The sequence below is a fragment of the Vipera ursinii genome, assembly GCF_947247035.1.
Source record: "Vipera ursinii genome assembly, chromosome: 2".
Classification (NCBI taxonomy): Eukaryota; Metazoa; Chordata; class Lepidosauria; order Squamata; family Viperidae; genus Vipera; species Vipera ursinii.
This window is the reverse complement of record NC_139513.1, coordinates 53,516,125-53,537,223: the sequence shown is the minus strand read 5'-3', so window position 1 is coordinate 53,537,223 and position 21,099 is coordinate 53,516,125. Positions and strand designations below refer to the sequence as shown.

At 41.3% G+C, this 21,099-nt stretch overlaps 1 protein-coding gene across 1 annotated transcript in view; it reads left to right on the top strand.

The window, feature by feature from the left end:
- Window positions 1-675: 675 nt before the first annotated feature.
- The window catches only part of PLXNA1 (plexin A1), a 425,046-nt gene continuing 404,622 nt past the window's right edge, over window positions 676-21,099 (top strand). The window contains exon 1 of the mRNA XM_083351698.1: window positions 676-744. The gene's annotated coding sequence lies outside the window, so the exon portion shown is untranslated. The remainder of the gene's footprint in view (window positions 745-21,099) is intronic.

Below are 21,099 nucleotides of genomic sequence, written 5' to 3'. Positions count from 1 at the left end.
GCTCTGCAGCCCCGGCAACGCGGCGAGACCGCTTCCGTGGATTATTTATTTATTTATTTATTTGTGGCTCGCCGGCGGGAGCCAAGCGGAGTTTGCTAGATTCTTTGGCTGGGTGGGATCGTTGCCGCTACACTGCTGTTATTTTGGGGTGTGTGGTTGTGATGTGTGCGTGCGCTGGGGAAGATCGTCAATTAGGGAGAGCGGGCGACCCACACACACACACACACACACAGACAGCGGCGTGGAATGGGATGGGTGGCGGGAGAGAAGGGGCGTTTTGCCTGATTGAAAAGGATCCGCGGGGAAAAATCGGCTTCGGGAGAAAACTGGCTCAGTCCTTTGCCTGAAAAACGTGGCAGGCAGGCAGGCAGACTGGCTGGCTGGCTCGGTGCGGGAAGAGTTGACAATGAGACGTGTGGAGCGTTTGCAATTAAAAAGTGCCCAGAGAGGAAACCGGCAGCCTTTGGAATGGACAAAAAGGGCGTGTGTAGCATAGGAGTTCGCGGCGGCGAGAGGGGAGGACGCGAAATGGAAAAACCTGGAATGGAACCGCGTGGGGTTGTCACAGCTAAGCGCGGCGCGGAGGGAGAGCAGCGCGGTCGTTGCGGGGATAGAGAAGGCTCGCTTTTCCTTCAAGAGCTGCAAACGTTGTCGTGTTTGTCGGCTGCGTGTCGCTCGGGCTGAACGCGTGTGGGTTCGGCGAGAACTCCTCCCTGGTACACCGAGCCTCGGAAGAGAGGAAAGGTAGGCAGGAGCTCGCCGAAGGTGTGTGTCTGTCTGTGTGTGTGTGTGTGTTTGTGTGTCTGTACGGAAACTGCAGCAGAGCCGGAGCTAGGACAAGAGGTAGCGAGGTGCGTGCGTGGCTGTGGGGATGCAGCGTGGCACTCCGGTTGCCCCCCCCCACCTTTCGCTCTTTTCTGCATTTGCCGTGCGCTTGTAAATTATTTTTCGGGGATCGCTGCGCCTGCCTTCGGCTTGCTCTGCTGGGAAGTTGCAGGGCGGGAGGGGTGTGTGTTTGTGTGTGTGTGTGTGTGTGTGTGTGAAAGGGAAAGGAGGAGGTTCTGCAAGCCGGATGGCGCCCTGCTCTTAGCCGGAGGCTTTTAAAGAGGGAAGCTGGCTTTGGGAAGACGCGGTCTTGGTAGACTGACCAGAGCGAGCGGAGGGGGCGGGGGTGAAGTCTGGACTCGCTTCGCAATGCGAAAGTGACTCGACTCCCCCCAGTCGCCTTTCTCGACTGCGGAACGGATCCGCCGAAGATTGTCGTGTCATTTCCACCGGCGATGTCCGTCTCGGAGAGGTGAAAAGTTTAGCTACCCAGATGTTCTTCGGGGGAGGGGGAAGATGCAGGCAAAGACACCCGGCGAAAAATCGTGCAGATCGAAGGCATCCCGAAAGAGCAGCGCCCGCAATTCACTGCAATCTTGGAAGACCTCCGTTTGCCCATTTCCCCCCCTCCCACCCCCCGCATCCAATTGGGGGCCAGTTCTCCATTTCTTGGCTCCAGCTTGCCTCGCCCGTCCCTAGTTCACCCCTTTAGGTCCCTGGAGTTTAGGCACTTCATCGGGGGGGGGGAGCACGGAAAGCCCTGGATGACCCCCCCCATCCTTACTGGAAGCCCTCTCTTTCCCTCTTTCCCTCCCTCCCTCTTCCACGCTGAAGTTGGAAATAGGGGCTCCCACCAGAATAGGCGGCGTCCCGATGTGGGACGTATCAACGATGTCCCACTTACTGTTCTCCCCGCGGGGAAACTCTTCCCCCGTTGCCCTCCCGGAGGAAGCTGCTTTTAGCTTTCTGTTGGTCAGCTTCCTTAACAACCGGCAGGAGCCATACTCTCCAGCCAAAAGCAGCCCGGTGGCCTTCGCTGTGCCTCCCATGGCAACTGGGTGGGGGCTGCGTTGATGGTTACTGCACCAAGGAGTTTGCTGAGGGCAGTAGTCCTCCCCTTTAGCTGAGGTCTGGTCCCAATTAGTTAGATACACACACACACACACACATCATGCACAGGTTTGTGCCACAAGAATGCAGCAGGATTCTGGAGCCTTTGCATAATGCCTGGAAAATACACACCTATAGACACAGCACCATCTAAGAGGTTGCCCATTCATGAGTTCTTGCTGATTATGGTGCAGTTGGTGTGCTGCCTGCCACCCCAAAGTAAGTCTTCTTGCACAGATGAGAAATTCCAGCTCTATTCAGTGAATGAGTGCAACTGTGTGTGTAGGCGTGTAGGTGTTATTCATAATGCATATGTATAAGCCTTCACAATAAAGAACGGGAGATTGTAACTACCCTGAACCTCTATGGGAAGGCAGAGCTGTACCCAAAGAGCATTTGATTTTTTTTAAAAAAAAGCCTATTAATATCCCGTGTAGTAAAATTAGCGCTTGCTTGCATTATTTTAAGACTAGCTTTCCTAGGGTCATTGATTGTGTCCCTGGGTATGCATGTGCGTGAAAGTGCATGTGAATCTAGCATCCATGTTTATGGCAAACTTGTGAGTCTCTAGCACATTTGGAGAGGTTTTGAATATTCAGATGTAAGCTGAATCCAAGTAATTAAGATTTTTTGAAAAATCCTTCCTCCTCCCATGCTTGTATACACTAGTTATCCCCTTTTATCCACTTAATGTTTTGATAATCTGGGCAGTGTGTTTATAAATATTGATTTAGCCTGTAGTTTTGTACATACAGTTTTGAGAATCCGTCCCATTGGACTCAGAGCTTTTTTTAGAGCAGACATATTTGGGACTGGACTCACCGGCTCTGACAGTAGCAATTTAAGATAGGATAAAAAAAGAATTTATATGTGATTAAATAAATAGAGAATAAATCTAATTTAGAATAAGGGAGCAGTGCAAAACTGAATTTCTTTTCTTCTTGTGCCTGTAGTTTGCAGGGTAGCATCATCAGTGTTAAAAAAAACCCCTTTTAGGGATGTTTGGGGAAGAAAAGTTTAGATTTAAGAAGCACTTTTCCTTCGATTTGAGATTAAAATCTCTAAGATCTTTTTAGGAAACAGCTGATTATTGCCTCTTTAGTAGAATAGAAATTATGCTTCTGGATTTACAAAAGAAGGGGAGGGGAAGAAAGATGAGTATGGGATGAGCAAAAGCCATTGACTGCCCTAAAGAGTATTTGTTCGAAAATACCTATCTCTCAGTATAATGTCTGATTGCTTCCTGAACAATCTCAAGGTCTTTTGTATGTAGTCAGAAGGGAAAAAACCCGAATGACTCAGTATCTCTTTTTTGAGATACTGGTGACCAAATTGTAAAGTGAGGAAGTAAAAAAAAATAATAATAATAGCAGACCAAATAAACCAAAAAAACCCCAACCCACTTGCATGCTGTGGCAGAGATAATTAAAGCAGGCTATAAAGAAAAGAGGCATTTATTTTACTTAAATTTTTGGGTTCAGACTTTGTTTGCATAGTTCAACTTGCTTTATATTAGTAAATTACAGTGCTAGCAGCGCTGAGACAATGTCAAGTCTGTGTGGGTGGAAAAGAAGTTTGGATCCAAAATATGTGATCGCATAGCAGAGACGTTGCTGGAGGAATGCTAGATTGGCAATTCGTTGCCTCCCATTCTGGATCTTTGTTTATGTTTTCTTGATGCCATTCTTTAAGTTGTCTATTTAGGAAAATAGAGGTGTGCTGTGTGTGTGATAGATTTCATAACATAGTAGCCAAAGTGTGGCCCTTCTCTTTCACAGTTGGATTTCTGGATATTTTATGTGTGGTGTGGTAGTAAGGATTTTAGGGATGCTAGACAAAATACCACAAATTTTACACTCTTCCATGTCCCAGTGGATTCTTATTTCTTCTTTGTTTGCATACTTGTATGCACTGTTGTCTTCAATGTTTGGTATCTTAACTTGAGGAGTTCTGAATGTTCCATTAAAATGGTAATTGCAGGATTTCCAGGTATTTAGAGTAAGATATATAGTTGTTATTTAGGCCATATTTATGCCATAATTTTAGTTTTGGATTTTTCCAAGGAAAAGTAATATTTGGAAGGACATTTGCCTAAGACATTGGAGAGCCATTGTTAGTCAACTAGCAGACTTTCCCAATCTGTGCCATAGATTTTTTGTAGCTTGTTTGCTGCGGTGAACTGAATTCTTATGGTGCGTAAGCCATGGTGAATGGTTGGTTATATTATGTGAACCTAGACAGTTCTAGTTTATTTAATCGAATATAGTTAAGCAAACTATGGCTAAATATAGTTAATGAAGCAGATCAGTATAAAGCAAATTTGTGTTTGCAAAAAACTGGATACAAATGGTTTTTTTCCCCCAGGATTCTTCCACAGTACATTTTAGCACTGCTTAATAAAGACAAGTTACCTTGTAACACATCATCTAATCTTCCTTGCTATATTATCATCTGTGCTCTTGCTACACTGAATATGATGTTGGGTTCATATTGTCAGGCACTTTAAATTTTAAGATTTTGGCTGATGAGAACTGAAGTTTCCCCCTAATTGATAAACAAGTTCCATTGATTTTATTTTCTTGAAAAGAAGTATAGTATACAATTGTTATCTTGCCGATTAGAGTGCTTAATTTCTTCTTATATCTCAGGTTTTGAAATGTTTCTGAAAGCTTTGCTATTAAATCACGATATATCACCATTCAGGTACTTGAGAGTTACCAATCACAATGTGAATACCTTGCCAAATTATCAGCAAACAGAGGTCTAGATTCTTGCCACTGCTACAAATGTTTGACTGTTAAGTCCGTATGTATGTCCATGAAGAGGAAAATACCAATATATACTGTGCATTTTGCCAGAGTGGAGATATATGTAAATTCAGTGTTGAATTCTTGATGTTCTTTGAGTTTGCTCCTCTTCCTATTAATTCTTCCATAGGAGGCAAGATAACATCATCTGATGATGTTACCTGGCCCATTGTTTCTGAACCATGGCAACTTTTAAGATGTGTGAACTTCTGCTTCCCAAATTCCCCTCCGAGCACGCTGACCCAGCCAGTTAACAGAATGTCAGGAAGAGAAGCAAACTCAGAGAACATCAAGAACCCAACATAGGCATTTTTTTTCTCCCTGTGTGCTTTAAGCATGCAACTGCTTCCAGACTTTTGGTCAGAAATTGCCATTTGAACAATTGTATGTTTACCCTGTTTTCTTTTGTTCCTTTTTTTAAAAGCATACTTATTCTGAATTTTTGCTACCTTTGTAACATGGCTCTGTTGCCCTTGAATGAATGAGGGCATAAGCTTTCCTGGTGCTTTAAGATGGATAGGCGCAATTCATAGCCAAACAAACCATCAGATGCCGGTTACAGAGGACCAAGAAATGGGACTTTTATTTTCTGCCATTTTTCCATAGATCTTAATAGTTTGGCTTCGGTCTGCTCAAAATTTGTCTGCTCTTGGAGTAGGCTTAAGTAAAGCAAAGTAAAGGTGGGCAATGCTGTGATGTGAGCCACGCTCCAAAATCTTTTCTGTAGTTGACACTTTTGCTGGTCCTAAAAAACAGAGAGGCCTGGTTGCTTTGTCTTCCCCACCTGTGCCGTTTATTGTCTTTGCGTGGGAAAAGAGTCTGGATTGCATTTCTGCAGTTGGAAAATCAAACCTTGCTTTTAAAATCAGGGCTCCGGTTTTTGTCTCATGAAAAGCAGAGATGGAATGGGTTGAGGAGAAGCAGAGGATGGGGAGAAAAAACAAAAACCTCCGAAGGAATGCAGCTAAGCACCTGGTTGCTGCCTAGTGGTTAACCAGGCAAAAGGGCTGTCCTGTCAGGTATTCCTTTCTTCACTTCCGTTGTTGCCAACAGGACAACCAGTTCTTGTTCCTTCAAACAGAAAATTTAGAGCAAGAAAGAAAATGGTTAGCAGAAATCTTACAAGAACTGAACGTGTCTAGAGGAAACGGAGTTTTCAAATTAAAGATGAATGCTGGTATTGCTTTATGTTTTTTTTTACTGCTCGTCAGGCCCAGGTTTTGATTTCTGTCTGAACGGAAGCTTTTCACTGGAGGAAACCCACAGTTTTCTGCATTGTATAGGCTCCCTGGAGTCTGAGTGAGTCCTCTTGCACAATATAGTTGTGGGTATCACATACAGCTCAATTTATTTTGAACAACATCGCTATCCTTAACAGTCTCCTTTGTAGTAAAACACTGTGCCCACAGCGGTCCAGCATCATTAATTACTTGGTGAAATGCTTATACCAACCTGGCAGCTGTGAAGTTTAACTGCCCCAAAGTATATGTACAGTTATCCTTGCAGCACATCTGAAAGAGTAACATAAGGTTGCTTAATATCTCTTTAAAATTGTAAAGCAAAGCATAACACTGTATCTTGCTTGATTGTCTAGGGCAGGCATGTCAAACTGCCGGGCCACGGGCCGGATGCATCATACTGAAACCACGCCTACCCCATTGCTGGCATACGTTGCATGATGTCACGTGACATCGCGAGTTTGACATGCCTGGTCTAGGGCCACGTAAAACATGCACAGCGCAGGAACACAGGTTTTCTTACACTTCTGTGTTTTGGAGCACACTGACATTTCCTTCAAGGGAACTGAGTCGGGCCTGGCACTGGGCACAGGGATGAGCACTTTGCAGCTAGTAGGACATGGTGGCAAGTTATTGACAGAGTGAGCTTTGTGACCATGACACTGTTCCTGGGCATTCCCTATGTGACTGATCTCGTAAACAATGCTTACCTGTTGCCAGTTTGGAATGAGAATTCTGTGTCCAGTTTGAACAGTGCATGCAATTAAAAAGGCACCATTAATTAAATGTTCTGGCCAGCCCTAGAAGGAAAATTTCAACATAATTCTATATGTTATCCTGGTAGTAAAGCATGAACAAAGACACTTGGCTGGATTAGCACAAGAGATCAGCAGCAAGCAAAAGTGGATCAAGGTGTGCCCAATTCCAGGCCATCCAGTTGCATATTTGACTTCAGTTGAACTGCTTTTGCTGGTCTGCAGTTAATTTGATTTCACATTTGCTAGCTTATCTCTACCAGCATGCTTCACCAAGAGTTTCACATCACTCAAACTTGTTATTTTTCAGGGGCAAACTAAATTCCTTTCCCTAGAATACTGCCATGTGTTTATTCTGTAGTACTAGCAGTTTATCAGATGATTAGTCTTATGACCGTATCAAAGAAAATAAAATACAGGACCTCTATGCTCTTTCCATCATTGCTCTCCTTCCCTCCCTCCCTCCCTCCCTCACTCAGATTCATATTCTGGCTCCATCCTCCCATTTTCCTGCATAACTCCTGTGAGGTAGTCTGGGGTTGAGAGTAAATCCCTGGTCCAGTCTGAGGATGGACTAGAATCTGTGTTTCCATGATCATCATACATATATCATACTTGGTCCACAAAAATGAAGCTGGGGAGTCTTTTTGCAATTGGAGACTGCATTGATATTTTTGTAATTTGGAGCGCTGTGCTGGGTGAGATAGTTACACTACTATGTAATGTATGTGTGGTAAGACTCAGATTTACTTTGTTTCATTTGGGGGTGTTTTAAAATGTTCACTTTGGTGTGTAAATCCAGTTAGATGCCTTATAGATCTGATAGCTTTCTTCCTGGTGAAATAATTGATGGGAGTTTTTCCTTCCCTGTTTAGAGGTTTGTCACTGAACGTAGCCATCTTGTTTCTGGGACTCTGGGAGTCACCAAAAGAGAACTGTGTTGCCCAGATGAACGAACAGTGTACAGAGTATGAAATGTACACTGAATGTACATTGCTGAATTTATTTACTTATTTTTATGCAGTCTATTATTTTTATAAATAAGTGAAGGTGGCAAGCATACCTAATACTCCTTCCTCCTGTTTTTTTCCACAACAACAACCCTGTTGACATTAGTTGGGCTGAGAGTGTGTGACTGGCCTAAAAGGACTATGGAGCGATATATAAGTTGAAGTGGTATTGCTATGTATTTTTTGTATAAACTCTATATTCTGTTTGTCACCGTGAAGGCATATTCTCCTTTTACTGGGATTCTCTTTATGTTTTTTTTAACATGGCATGTCCAGTATATGAGCGTACTGGAGAAGCCTTTAGCAAATTTGTGAGGCAATCTGTTGATTACTCACTATTGAGTACACCAGATAGCAAATCTCAGAATGAAGTCATGGAATGACAGTGAAGTAGTATATGTAATCTAGGTTGCAACTCAGTTTCCATGATTAAGTATGGACTTGGATCTTAGTGTCCCCACAATCTCAATTGCTAACCCATGCTGCCTCCAGGATTTTGTTTTCCTTTTGAGCTTTGCAGTATATACTTTGAATGAATGGAATGCAGTTCTTTCATTGCCACTATTTAGCTTGTCTGAAAAGAAAGGTAATAGGTTACTAAACCGAATTAAGTGAACTTTCATATAAATCTAGGAGCAGACAATGGTTGTTGTCAATTGTGTTAATGGGTGTGGGAAAGATATCAAAGAGGCTATTTATTTTAGATTAATATCTTTCTAGATGGTATTTTTCCCCCCTCTGGCCTGTCTCTGACACCCAAGGCCACCCCTCTGGTGGTATTTTTTGCAGCTTGTAAAATAATAACAGGCTGCTGTATGTGCAGACATGCACAACTTATTGGGCTATGGTTTGTTGAGTAGTTTGAACAAGACCTTTTGGGGATTGGATACTGAAGTGGCAAATGCTGTAAAAGGAAGGTTATTTAGAAAATCAAGTCCATCTCAAGCATGTATAAATCCATTTTCATAAAGGATATCTTTTGACCCACTAAGAGGAGTCAGGCCAGTTTCACTGTATGAAGAGCAGCTGTTCAACATTTTTAGGACCAGCCAACTAGATGAACAGCAGCTAAAAGAACTGAAGCCTGTGACTTTACATTGTTGTGAACAGAGAATAACATAGTAAAACCAACTGTAACAATTATGGCAAAAGATAGCAAAGATAGTACCAATAGTGATAGGCACCTTGGGTGCAATCCCAAAATATCTGGAGTACCACTTGAATACCATTGACAGTGACAAAAATCACCACCAGTCAATTGCAAAAGGCAACTTTACTTGGAATAGCTTATCTGTGTCAATATCTTTAACACTATCAAACAACATCTGCCTATCCCAAGTCTTTTGGAAGAACTTGATAGGTGGATAAAAATGCCAAATCCAGTCTAAAGAGCTGGCTAATTGTGCGAAGAACCATAATACAACTCTCAGTTATATTTATCTGCTTTTTCTTGTGCCAGTTTTACTTTTGGAGATATTTCTGTTCTAGGCTGATCCTTGCTGAAGTTTCATCTACTATTTTTATGTCATCTACTACTATTATTATTATTATTATTTATTATATTTGTATACCGCCCTTCTCCCAAAGGACTCAGGGCAGTGAACAGGGCACATATAAAATGCAAAATACAAAAGTTAAAAGAGGATTAAAGAGAGCCCAAGCTAAAACAATAAATAATAGTATAAAAAACCCGCAATAAAACCCCCAACACATCCCCCATCAGGCCAGGCCAGCTTGTTCAAATAAATAGGTCTTCAGATCGTGCCGGAAGGAGCGAAGGTCAGGCGCCGTCCGGAGCTCAACCGGCAACTGATTCCATAAGTCCGGGGCGCCCACAGAGAAGGCCCTCCCCTGGGGGCCACCAGCCGACATTCTCTGACCGGTGGCACCCTGAGGAGGCCCTCTCTGTGGGAACGCACAGGGCGGAGGGAAGTTGATGCCGGCAGCAGGTGATCCCCGAAGTACTCCGGACCCATGCCATGTAGGGCCTTGAAAACCATTACCAAAACCTTGAATCTCACTCGGAAGACAACTGGTAGCCAATGCAGCTCGCGGAGCAGAGGTGTAACATGGGAGTATCGGGAAACTCCCAAGACAACTCTCGCGGCTGCATTCTGTACCAGTTGGAGCCTCCGAGTGGTCTTCAAGGGAAGCCCCATGTAGAGAGCGTTGCAGTAGTCCAGACGAGAGGTCATGAGCGCATGAGTGACCGTACACAGGGCATCCCATACCCATATTCCCATACCCTTTAAAGTGTAAGCAATTAATTGTCTTCTAGATATTACAGAAAATTTAACCAAATGTTACAAGTACCTTGTACATTTAATGTTTTGTTCCCTAATTAACAGCTTCAGAAGAAAGAACTCCTGTCCAGCTTCTTCTTTGTTCCTGCCTAAGAAAATACTTCCATTCGCTTCTCATTGCAAAAAAAAAAAAAGCTACACTTTAGAGGTTAAACCTCAGTCCAAATTAAAAGGAAAGGGTTTGATGTTTCTCCCTGTACACCTCTCAGGAATGAAGCTCAGCAAACTCAGAATATTATATAATTATTAAAACTCTGTAAGGTCAAGTCCATAGCTTGGAATGTTTTACAGCTGCAAAACTATATAGTTATCCATATATTAACTGAATTATAATCCTAGAATCTCTCTTCATTGAGAACCAGTATGGTATTTAAAACCTTGGAAAAAACCTAATTCACCCTTTCTCTTTCAGACCTTACCTCAAAGATAAGGATAAAATGAATGGAGCCCTCATGTAAGCTGCCCTGAGCTTTTGGAGAAATAAGAATATCCATTGCGTAAATAACTTGACCAGGCTGGGTGGGAACAGCTGAGAGCTGCAGTTACCAACAGCTGGATGGCCACTGGTTCACCACTGGTGCTTTACAAGTTTGTTTTTCAGAAGCTTTGTGAAAGCAGCACTAAATGGAATGGAAAGGCAGAAAAGTTGGCTGCCATAGTTTATTGTTGCAGAACAGACACTTGCCATTCATAATGCCCACTCTGGAGCCATGGTTGGGTTGAGGTGGTAATGTTCTGTGGGCAGTCTGGAGTGACTTACATTGTTGTCATGGATAATGATACCCTTACTGCTTTCTGTACCATTGCAGACCCAGTAGGCAATCAGGAATCTCAATAGTTCTTCCCAGTCAGCTGAGTGACTGCCACTCTCCTTGCATTAATAGACCAGATGTGGCTGGAAAGTAAAGTTCCTTGACCACCAAAAGTTCAGTATTAGATTTCTTGACTGCTGAGCTGTCTGCTGCTGAACTATTAGTCCAAAGACTGCAAAACTATCAGCCTCCAAAGATAGCACACCTCACCCTGTGTCCTTATCCTCTTCTACATTCAGAACATTTGTGTCCTGTACTTACATTTTGTTCTTCTCAGGTCATCTACAGTGGAATATACTATGCACATTTTTCTTGGACATTAATGAACTTATGAACTTTCAAGGTGCTGGTCATGACCTATAAAGCCCTAAATGGCTTGGGTCCGGGATATCTGAGGGAACACCTGCTGCCGGCATCAAGCTCCCTTCGTCCTGTGCGCTCCCACAGGGAGGGTCTTCTCAGCGTGCCGGGGGTAAAAGATTGCCGGTGGACAATACCTAGGGGGAGGGCCTTCTCTGTGGGTGTGCCGGCCCTTTGGAACCAGCTGCCTGTAGAACTTAGGACTTCCCCTGACCTTTGCTCATTCTGCCAGGACCTGAAGACCTGACTCTTCGAGCTTTCTGGCCTGGACTGAGAGTATTAACCGGGGTTTTAATTGTATTTTTAATTGTAATTGGGGTTTTTAGTTCAAGGTTAGTGTAATCATTTTAATTGCTTTTAATTTTTGTAATTTGTTGTATTGTTTTTAAAAGACCTTGTGAACCGCCCTGAGTCCTACGGGAGAAGGGCGGTATATAAGTCTAATAAAATCAAAAAATGTTTAGTTGAGTTTGCTTCTGAATAAATGTTCATTGGGTTCCCCGTTATGAATTTATGACCTCACAGTTTCCTCACCCTTTGCTTCGGTATTCAGAACTTTTGTGCTCTGCACGTTTTATGATCTCAGGCCATCTTCAATGGAGTAGATTCAGATAGTCCTTGACTTACAACCATTCATTTAATGACCAAAAAATTTGAAAAAAAAAGCTTATACTGATCCTTGCACGTCATTAGTGCAACCAAAATGCATTTATGACAGCTGCAGTGTCCTGAGGGTGGGGGTGGGGGGAGTCATATGATTGCCTTTTGCAACCTTCCCAGCCAGCTTCTGACAAGCAAAGTCAATTTAGGGAAACCAAATAACAGCACGATTCAAAAAACAACTGCAGTGATTCAGTTAATACTGGGGCAAAAAAAAAAGGTTTTAAAACTGGGAATGACTCACTTAACAACCATGGAAATTTTGGTCCCAACTGTAGTCGTAAGTCAAGGACTATCTGCAGTGCTTTTTTTGTAAAAGAAAAAGGTGCCGGAACTCACACATGTCATACAACCCGCCTTGCCTACCCTACAAGGTTCCATCCAAAAAAGGTGCCGGAACTCCGTTCTGAGCGTTCTATGAGAAAAAAAGCCATGACTATCTGTATTCACCCCCCCTTTTTTTGCTGACCTGTTTGGTTGAGAAGTTGAGATGAGCAGAAGGGAGATTTATAGTAGATATCCAGGTTAGATATTTTCTGTTCTGTCTTGGTAATTAATCTGCTCAAACTTCACTAAGGCAGCACCCTACAAATAGTATGGACTACATTTTTCTTTATCCCTAGCTAACCCATTGAGGCTGGTTGAGGGGTGATACAGTCCTATATACCTGGGTGACAGTAGGTGAGGAAAGCCTGCATCTTCTCCCCATCTCTTCCAGTGATGATGAAACAGAACTGGAGTCCTTCTCCATGCCCTTGGGCTTAAGCAGGGAATTGGACGTCCATTTGGTGAACAGTGTGCTGTGAAGAGCAACGGACCTGCAAATACTAGGCCTGGTTGTCTTCCTGTCCCTCAAGACGATATTTTAAAAGAGTCTGAAATTAAAGAAGGTACTTTATAAGGTTGAAAATGAAGCAGAAGTAGAACTGAAAATGGTGCCGCAGAGCCAATGCCAGCAGCCTCTTCCTGTCTTGTCTTCTTCTAGAGGAAATCCCTGGAGGACTTTTCAGTTCCAAATTGCCCTTTTCTATCCCGTATACATTCAGTGAGCTGGCCAAGTTAGCAGTGAGGCCGAGAAAAAGCAGTGACCCAATTGGGGCACACAAACTTCACTTTGCTACCCGCCAAAGCTTGGGAACTTTTAATCTGGCCAGTGACCTTCCCAAAGCTTGGGAACGGGCCAGTGGCTGTTCTTTCTTCTTCGTTCGCTTTTATTTTCCTGACTCCTTGATGCCAATGTTGGGGTTATTGATGCCCGATTAACTGTGCACGTTGCAACTGCAAAAGCTCTAATTTTCTTTTATAGCAAGAAAGGAGGGCAGATAAATGAGGAGCCTTTTGTCTACTTATTATAACAATCCTCCTGGCTTATTCTCCTTTCCTTTTTTGTCGTCCATTTTTTTTGTTATTTTTTTAAAAAAATTTTTACAGACAGCCTCCTCAGCAGGTTTTGCACTATTATCATTATTTTTCAGGAATTCTTGGTCAGAAAAATCGACTGTCTCTTTTCTTTTGACTGCCTACCATTTTAATGCAGAAAATGCAGTGGTGATGATTGCATTAAAATGTATATAATTATACCACGAGGGGAAAAAAAGCCTTGTTAATTGCATGGGTGTTTTCAAGTGATAAGTATTTGAGTGATTCATGTATTCTTCAGAGTTAGCTAAAGCAGTGCTGTTGTCTGTCCATGGTGGAAGAGATGTGTTTTCATATCATTTGGAGACTTTGGACAAAACATAGAATTTGAGATAGCTTTTGTAACTCTTAGGTTCACTGTGCCTTACGGGGCTCTTGGGAAATTGATCCCACAAGAGGTTGAACATTCAAGTGACAAAGCACATCGGTACTCAAGAAGGAGCCATTGCATTTTTCAATTCAGTTCTGTGCGTATTTATTCAGAAATGAATCCTGTGACATTCAGAAGAAGTTATTGTCAGGGAATAGTGCACAAGATTGCGACTTGCGTTGATTAAATCTGTTGCTATTAAATGTATAATGTAAAAATGTTAGATTTATAATACAAAGGGAAAGAGAGAGAGATAGCTTCCTCTAAAACTCCTTCCAGGGATAATGGTACATTTTTCATTTCTTTTACACTTCGCTCCCTATTATATTTTCATTTCTAGAAGAAAAAGACACAGATACAAGGTTTCTCCTTTCACTAAAATCCTCAAAGCACTGCTAGAAGCTCTTTAGTGATGTTGCTTCTGTAAAATTACAAAACTGGGATTTTTGACATATTATTAAGCAAAAAAGCAAAAGATCAACATTTTTGTAAGACCAATCAAACTGAAGGTCTATGGAGATTCTCAATCGAACTTGAAGAAGCTTCTTGGATGGGAAGCGAAACCTCTTCAAGGAAAAACAAAAGTCCATTTGCCTTTTGAATAAGCATCATTGGAACAATCAAATTGAAGGGGAGAAGAGAGTTGGTGAAACAGTTTCTCAAGCCTACTATAGTCCTTCCCTCAGTAGCCTGAACTGATAGGGTAAACAATTCCTATTCTACTATATTTTTTCCATTTTTTAATATTTGCAACTTTTCTGGAACCGTGTGAATATTCAAGAATATTTGACTCATTTTTCTGTCACGTGACATACTGGTTAGAAGGGATTTAAATTTACATTGAAACATAAAAGATCTTTGGGAGAACTAAGGAAAGTGGTTGTTGTTGCCGCTTCTAGAAAAATTGTGGCAAGTCTTCAAAATGTCCTATAGTTTATTAGCAAAAGGGATCAGATCTGTCTCAGGAAGGGGATTTTGACTTGGTGTGGGCACACTTGTTTTACCAGCTGGCAGTTTCACCAAAGAAATATACAACTCCGTACAGAAATTGAGTTCAGGAGGTGTTAAGAAGCTGGAAACAGGTTGGTGACATGTGGTTGCACTGTTGCTGCCTCCTTAATGCTTGCTTGACTCAAAACATTATTTTCTGAGCCTGTGCATTTACTGTGCAAGCTCTGGAAAAGATGGCAAAGTAAGTGTACCCATACTAGATCCAGATCACGTTTGCCTCTTCAGACCCAAACATTCTTTGCTTCTATGTTTAATCAAAAGTTACACCCAAGCACACAAAACACTCAAAACAAATTACAACAGGCTCTGGAGCATCTCCTTTTCATTGTCTTGGCTTGCCCGTTGGTTTAGAAACCTAATTGCTTATTACCTCAAGTCATTCCAACCTAAGCATCTAAGCCATATACTGTATAAGTTAGGTTATATTTCTGAGCTGGCAGTCTTAACACTCTAATGAAAAGCAGGCAAGCATATTGCTGAATAGTCAGGAAAGGATTTAACGTCATTGTGGGCCTCTACCTTATCCCCGTTTCCAGGTTTCCATCCATGCCTGCTTCTGGTCAAGTGATAAGGGTTCTGCCATTCTTCTGTGAAGAAGATTTGAAGTATTTCCTATGAGCTCCCTTCAGAGAACAGGACAACTATTTCCTCACTTGGTCTTTCATGAAAAAGAAAAAGATGGGAGGAAAACATCTGACATTTCCTTGAAAGGGGTAGGACCATTGCACAGTGAGAAGAGTCTCTCTAGAAAGTGAAGGGTAACAGTGATGTGCACATATTAAAGGAGTTTAGGTTAAGTTGCAGGAAAATGTGTTTAGCCGGAAAAAGAAGTGAGGGTTGCATCATTTAATTGATGGAATTATTTTTCATAAATTGTATTGATGGTAATTTGAGATGCCAATTACAGAGGATTAGATAAATTAATAGAGGACAATTCTCTTTCCAACCTACTAGTCATGGTGGCTGTAGATTACTTCCACAATCAGGTTGATTACTAATTGAGTAGGAGAGCAATGGAAAAAAGGGGTATTGCTGCTTGTGAGCTTGTGAGACATCTGGAGAGTTGCTGTTGTAAACCGGGTGTTCTTCTCCTACAGGCAATGGTTGGGTGTGCCCATCACTGACTAATGCTTTTCTTAGCCAGGATTTTTTGAATAAATCACAATTAGCTGGGCTCATACCCAACTCGCTAGGCCAAAACTAACTAAGTTGTTATGGATAAAATGTGTGAACCAGTCCCTTTTACATGTGAATGGGGTGTGAACTGACAATCCCATACAAATATATGCCTCCTTTTTCTGCCTTTTCAGGCATTTTTGTGTCTCACTGAATTTCATGACATCTTGTGAGTTGGTTTTGGGTGGAAGCATATAGGTGGCCTGGGACCATTTTCCCTGGCATTCCTGTGGAAGTCATAATGCAGGGACTTTGTAGTGGGATCCCTGGCACTTTTATGGGTACTAGTCTGTTATTATTAGATTCTCCTGACCTATCCTTGCCTGGATATTTTTTTTAAAGCCTATTGCAAAACAGTCTTTTCCTTTCTTTGCTTTGTTGCTTTTGGAAAATTTTCAGGCATTTCTTTTTCCCCTCCACCCTTCTTTTCTGTGGTTCAGCGAGACTCCACAAGCTCTTCAGTTATCTCACTGCTTCCAGCTTTCCCAGGCTTGCTCCTGCTTAGGCAATTAGAAACTGTTGGTAAATTGCGGATCAGAGCTTTGAAGTGAAGTGAATCTATGCTTTCGCTTCTGCCTTCACGGCAGGTAGAAGCATTTTATGCTGTGGCAAAACCAAAGCACGACTTTATGCCAAAATGGAACTGAGCATCTGTGCAAGAAGTGCTATGAAGAGAAGCCAAACAAAACCATAAGACTTTTATAAGGCCCAGGTAGCAACTGAGGAGAGGAAACTTCTCTAAAACTGAATCATCGTTATTGAAAATATCGATGAAGTCAACCATATCGTTTTACATAGAAATTGTTTGAAAATATTTCACTAATCTGGACTTAAATTCCTATCATTCCTGCCTGCAATATTGGCAAACTGTTATGTGAGCCAAATTCTTTTGAGAAGACCTCAGTTTTGGGAATGCTGCTCTGAGAACTACATGTCGTGGTGAGAGTGTGCAACTCGTGGTTTAAAAAGAGTAACAGTGGGTAATGAATGTCTAACGCTCCTGTTATCAGGGCTTCTGTACACACCTCAATCTCTTGCCTATTCCATAGGTGAGCAGGTAGATGACAGGAAGCTTAAGTTCCCACACACATTTGTACTTTTCTTGAAATCATAAATTCTCCAGTTTGCAAAATGTGTTGCAAGACTTGGAAACTGGTGAACATGTTCTGTTTTAAGGTCCAAAATGGTTCGTGACATGGAGAACAGTGGATTAACTTGCTTTTTTATCTACCCAGTTTCCACAATTATTTTTGTAAGTATATTTAACGCCAAGCAGCAGTCGGCAATATGTTGTGTTTACAATGTTTGTCTGAAAGGAGGATGACCCTAAATTTAAAAATATTGCAAGAAGAGAAAAAATGTAAACAAAAGTTTGGTGCAATATCTACCTTCTGCTGTATTTTTGTGCAAGTATGCATACATGTATATTTATATCAACTAACAGAAGCCACATTCCCAAAAAAAAAAGGAAAGAGAAAAGGTTGAGAGGAAATTGAAAGGTGATGAGGCTAAGGAAGAGGTATCTGGAAAGGGAAGGAAAGAACAGAAGTCCTTCTTGACTTCAGGGTTTACCTTCACCAGGATAACAAGTCTTAGTCATCAGCCCAATCTTTAAAGACACCAAGTCTTCGCAGCAGTGATGTTGGCAGTCATTTGTTCCTAGTGTCCATTTCTTTTTTCCAATCTCTGTTTGAAATCTTAACAACACTCCAATTCCCAGATAATCATTTGTGAATCTTCCTGTCTGTGACTGGTATTCATTTGTGGAAACTTTACATTGATTAAAAAAACCATACATAATTTTAAAATTAAAAGATGGACCCAAGCAAGATCTTATCTGGTTCCTTGTCCTTGATAATTATATAAACCAAAGGGTTAGTTAGCTGTGAAAATGAGATTCCCATAAGACAGCAGGCTGGGGATGGAAGTATTATTTGTCAGGCCAATGTATTGTACTTTCATGTTTGCCTATCCTACATTGGTGAGATAGTGAAACATGTTGGGACAGAAGTGGGTGATTCGTGTCACATCAGCTGTTCCTGTGATACCCTCCCAACATTCTTCCCTGGTGGCCATTCTGCAGCTTTGGGGAACTAAGGCTCGGCAGCAACTGGAGTACCACACCCAGTAGATGTTGCTAAACATTTGGGTAGAACATATAGAATGAACATACATTCTTGAGCTACATGATATTGCTCTGCAAGTTCTTGGATTTTTGAAGCCAACATGATGTTATGGTTAGAATAATTGAGACTGGAGGAACAAAATTCTGATTCTTCACCCTGAATCTTAGTAGTTGACTCTACTATTAGAACTATCTACTATTTCATAGCTTAGCTTACACCAAAGGACAGTTTAGGAAATGAACATGGGATGGGAGAATCTTATTGCCCCTCTTGCAGAAAAGCCAGGATATGATTTTAATAAAATACATCGGCTGTAAGCTAATGAGTCTTTATTTAGCCTGATTCCTAATATAATAATTAAAGGCTGCATCTCTCAGAAACTTTGGCATGCTGAGATCTTAAGCACAGCTAATTGGAAGCAAACTTTTTTGGCATCAGGTTAATGTGTAATGTAAATATGTATTTTAAATTGTGGTGTTATAAAAGCTGGATTGTATAAACCATACTGCAGCTGTTTCTGTGCAGATTTATTTTTTAATTCCATGTGCACGGCAGGTTCAGGACTACTGCTGATATTCTGAAACAACGCATATGGTGTCTACCCTTTCCAGGCCAAAGCTGCCAGTGAAAATAGAACTATTCATGCAAAGAGCTCAGACACACACAAGTGTGCCACTGGGAAATAAACCCCTCTAGGAGTACTTGTAGACTGCAGAATGCTGCTCTTTGCCTGTGGGGAGAACTGGCTGAGCTAAAGCAGATCTTCCTCTCAGATATTATGTCTGTCAGATTTAAGTCTGGTCATCTTCTACAAAGGAGACTTAGATAACAGATTAATACATACTGATTTGGAAGGAAATGATAGCAGTCTATTTTCTCTATACCGTACTGTAGTATTCTTTTTTACTTGGGAATTGTCTGTTTTTGCATACTATTTATTATTGCATTTGTGTTTTGATTTTCTTCTAGGATGGAAATCAAATCCCAGCAGAATTTTAGTGGGCTTTAAGCTGTCTGGGGAAAACTGAGGCTTAAAGTGCAACACACCAATTTTACAAACAAGTAGTAAATTAAGATGGTATTACAGTAACAGAAGCACAAAAGGCATATTTGCCATCAAGTGCCTTTTAAATTTGGTCATGGCCTTTTTTAAAAATAAAAGTGTTAGCAATATTGGGCTGTAGACACAGTTGTACTACTGATAGGTTTTTTTGAGGGAGACATTTTTGCCTGCCCTAACGTTCATTGATGTAACGTGGCTCATTTTATTATTTAGGTCAATCTGATCATTGCTAAATGAGTTGTAATATTTTTGGAATGTTTTATATGAATTATATTTTACTGATGGAATCTGTGACTAAAATAAACTTGTAATCAGTTGAGAACAAAAGTAATAGTTTCCATCAGTGAAATAAAGGTCTGAAACAGTACAGGACTGAATGGATAATTCAGCACCAAGAGATAATCATAACATTGTAAAGATTGAGTTTTCCTCCATCTTTGCACTGCTGTTTTCTATGGAAAGCATAGCTCAGAGTATGTCCATGTCACAATTAGTTTAAACTCGTGCCCTTTCCACATTTGGGAGGCCCTTTAGATTGTCTCCCTTGCCCAAGTTATTCACAATTGTACTACTGAAATACATTCTGTGTGGGGTTGCCTTTAAAGAGCATCTGGAAGCTGCAGCTGGGTTTCCACATGAAACGGTGTGGAGAGTGATCGATGCTCCTCATTATGCCTGTATGTTATTGCTACTGCATGAATTGCATTGAATTTGAATTCCTGGAACAATTCAGGAGGTATCATTTGAATCAGGTCGTTTCTGCCTATCTGGTTCCCTTAAGCAGAGTGGGTGTGCTTGAAACCCCTCCATTAATATTATCATCTTGTGTGACCATGTGTACCTTCTCTGACACGGCTTCTGCCTTCTGACACCTCTCCCAGAGATAACTAGGGTTCCTAGTCTCCAAGCATTCCAGAAAGCCCTAAAGACCTGGTTCTGTCCCCAGGCCTGGAGTTCAGGTGTTTGTGGAGCACGTCAGCATTCCTCTGGATGTTGTTTATATGGTTTTGTCTGGGCATATTATGTGTTCTTTTAAATATTGTAAGCCGCCCAAAATCTTTTTGAAGTTTATGTGGCCTCAAAGTGACCTCATAATCCATTAAATTAAACCAAGCTAAATTAAATTATTATACAAATTCCATGAAAGCTTACATTATATCTTTTAGAATAGTGCTTCACACCCTCCTATAGAAACACTATAGGGAAATGGTTGTTCTGGGTGTACCCATGGTAGTGTTATTTTTTTCCTTTTTTCTTTTTGCATGATTCTATTCTAGTTTTTTTTAAAAAAATATTTATTCATTCTAATTTATATAGCTACTTGCCTCACATATATGATTTGGTGTGGCTTATAAACAAATATATCTAATTTTCTTTCTTATGACAGCCTATATACTTTGATCTAGCATGCTGCTGGGGGAAAAAAAACCATTCAGGTCTAGTTTGCTTTCTAGAGTCTACAATTCTATTTTATCCTTAAAGAGTTTCATGCATCAACAGGCAAGTATAGAATATATTTTTATATGAAAACAAAACAAAGCAATCGTTTCAACAAAGCCATCTCTGCTAGATCCCCCTCCCACCCATAGCTGCTGTTTTCTATGACGTGAATGTGTTGCGTATAAGTAATTCAAGTACCCACAATCCTTGACATGATTGCTTCACTGTCAGCATTGTATCCTGATGATAATAATGTGATTTGCATACATATGGGTGCATTGAAGATCCCGGTATCCCCTGAAAAGTCAGAGATGAGTGCCAATGATTTTGGAATAACCTTTCTTTAGAAATTGGGTAATATCTTCATATGCATGAAGTATGGAACTGTGTAATCTCGTTTCTGTTCTATAAAGTGTAGGCACCATCCTTTATGTCTTCTTTTTTTTAAGCATTACCAGTGATAGCAGCTCTGGTTGGCTATTGCTTTGCTTTCTAGCAGTCCGTTCCTCCTTCCCATTTTCTTGTTATAGTTTGCAGGAACTGAAAATGACAGTAAGAAGGCTGTGGCTACTGACTGGAGTATGATTTGTGTCACAAGGTGCAGAGCCCTATTG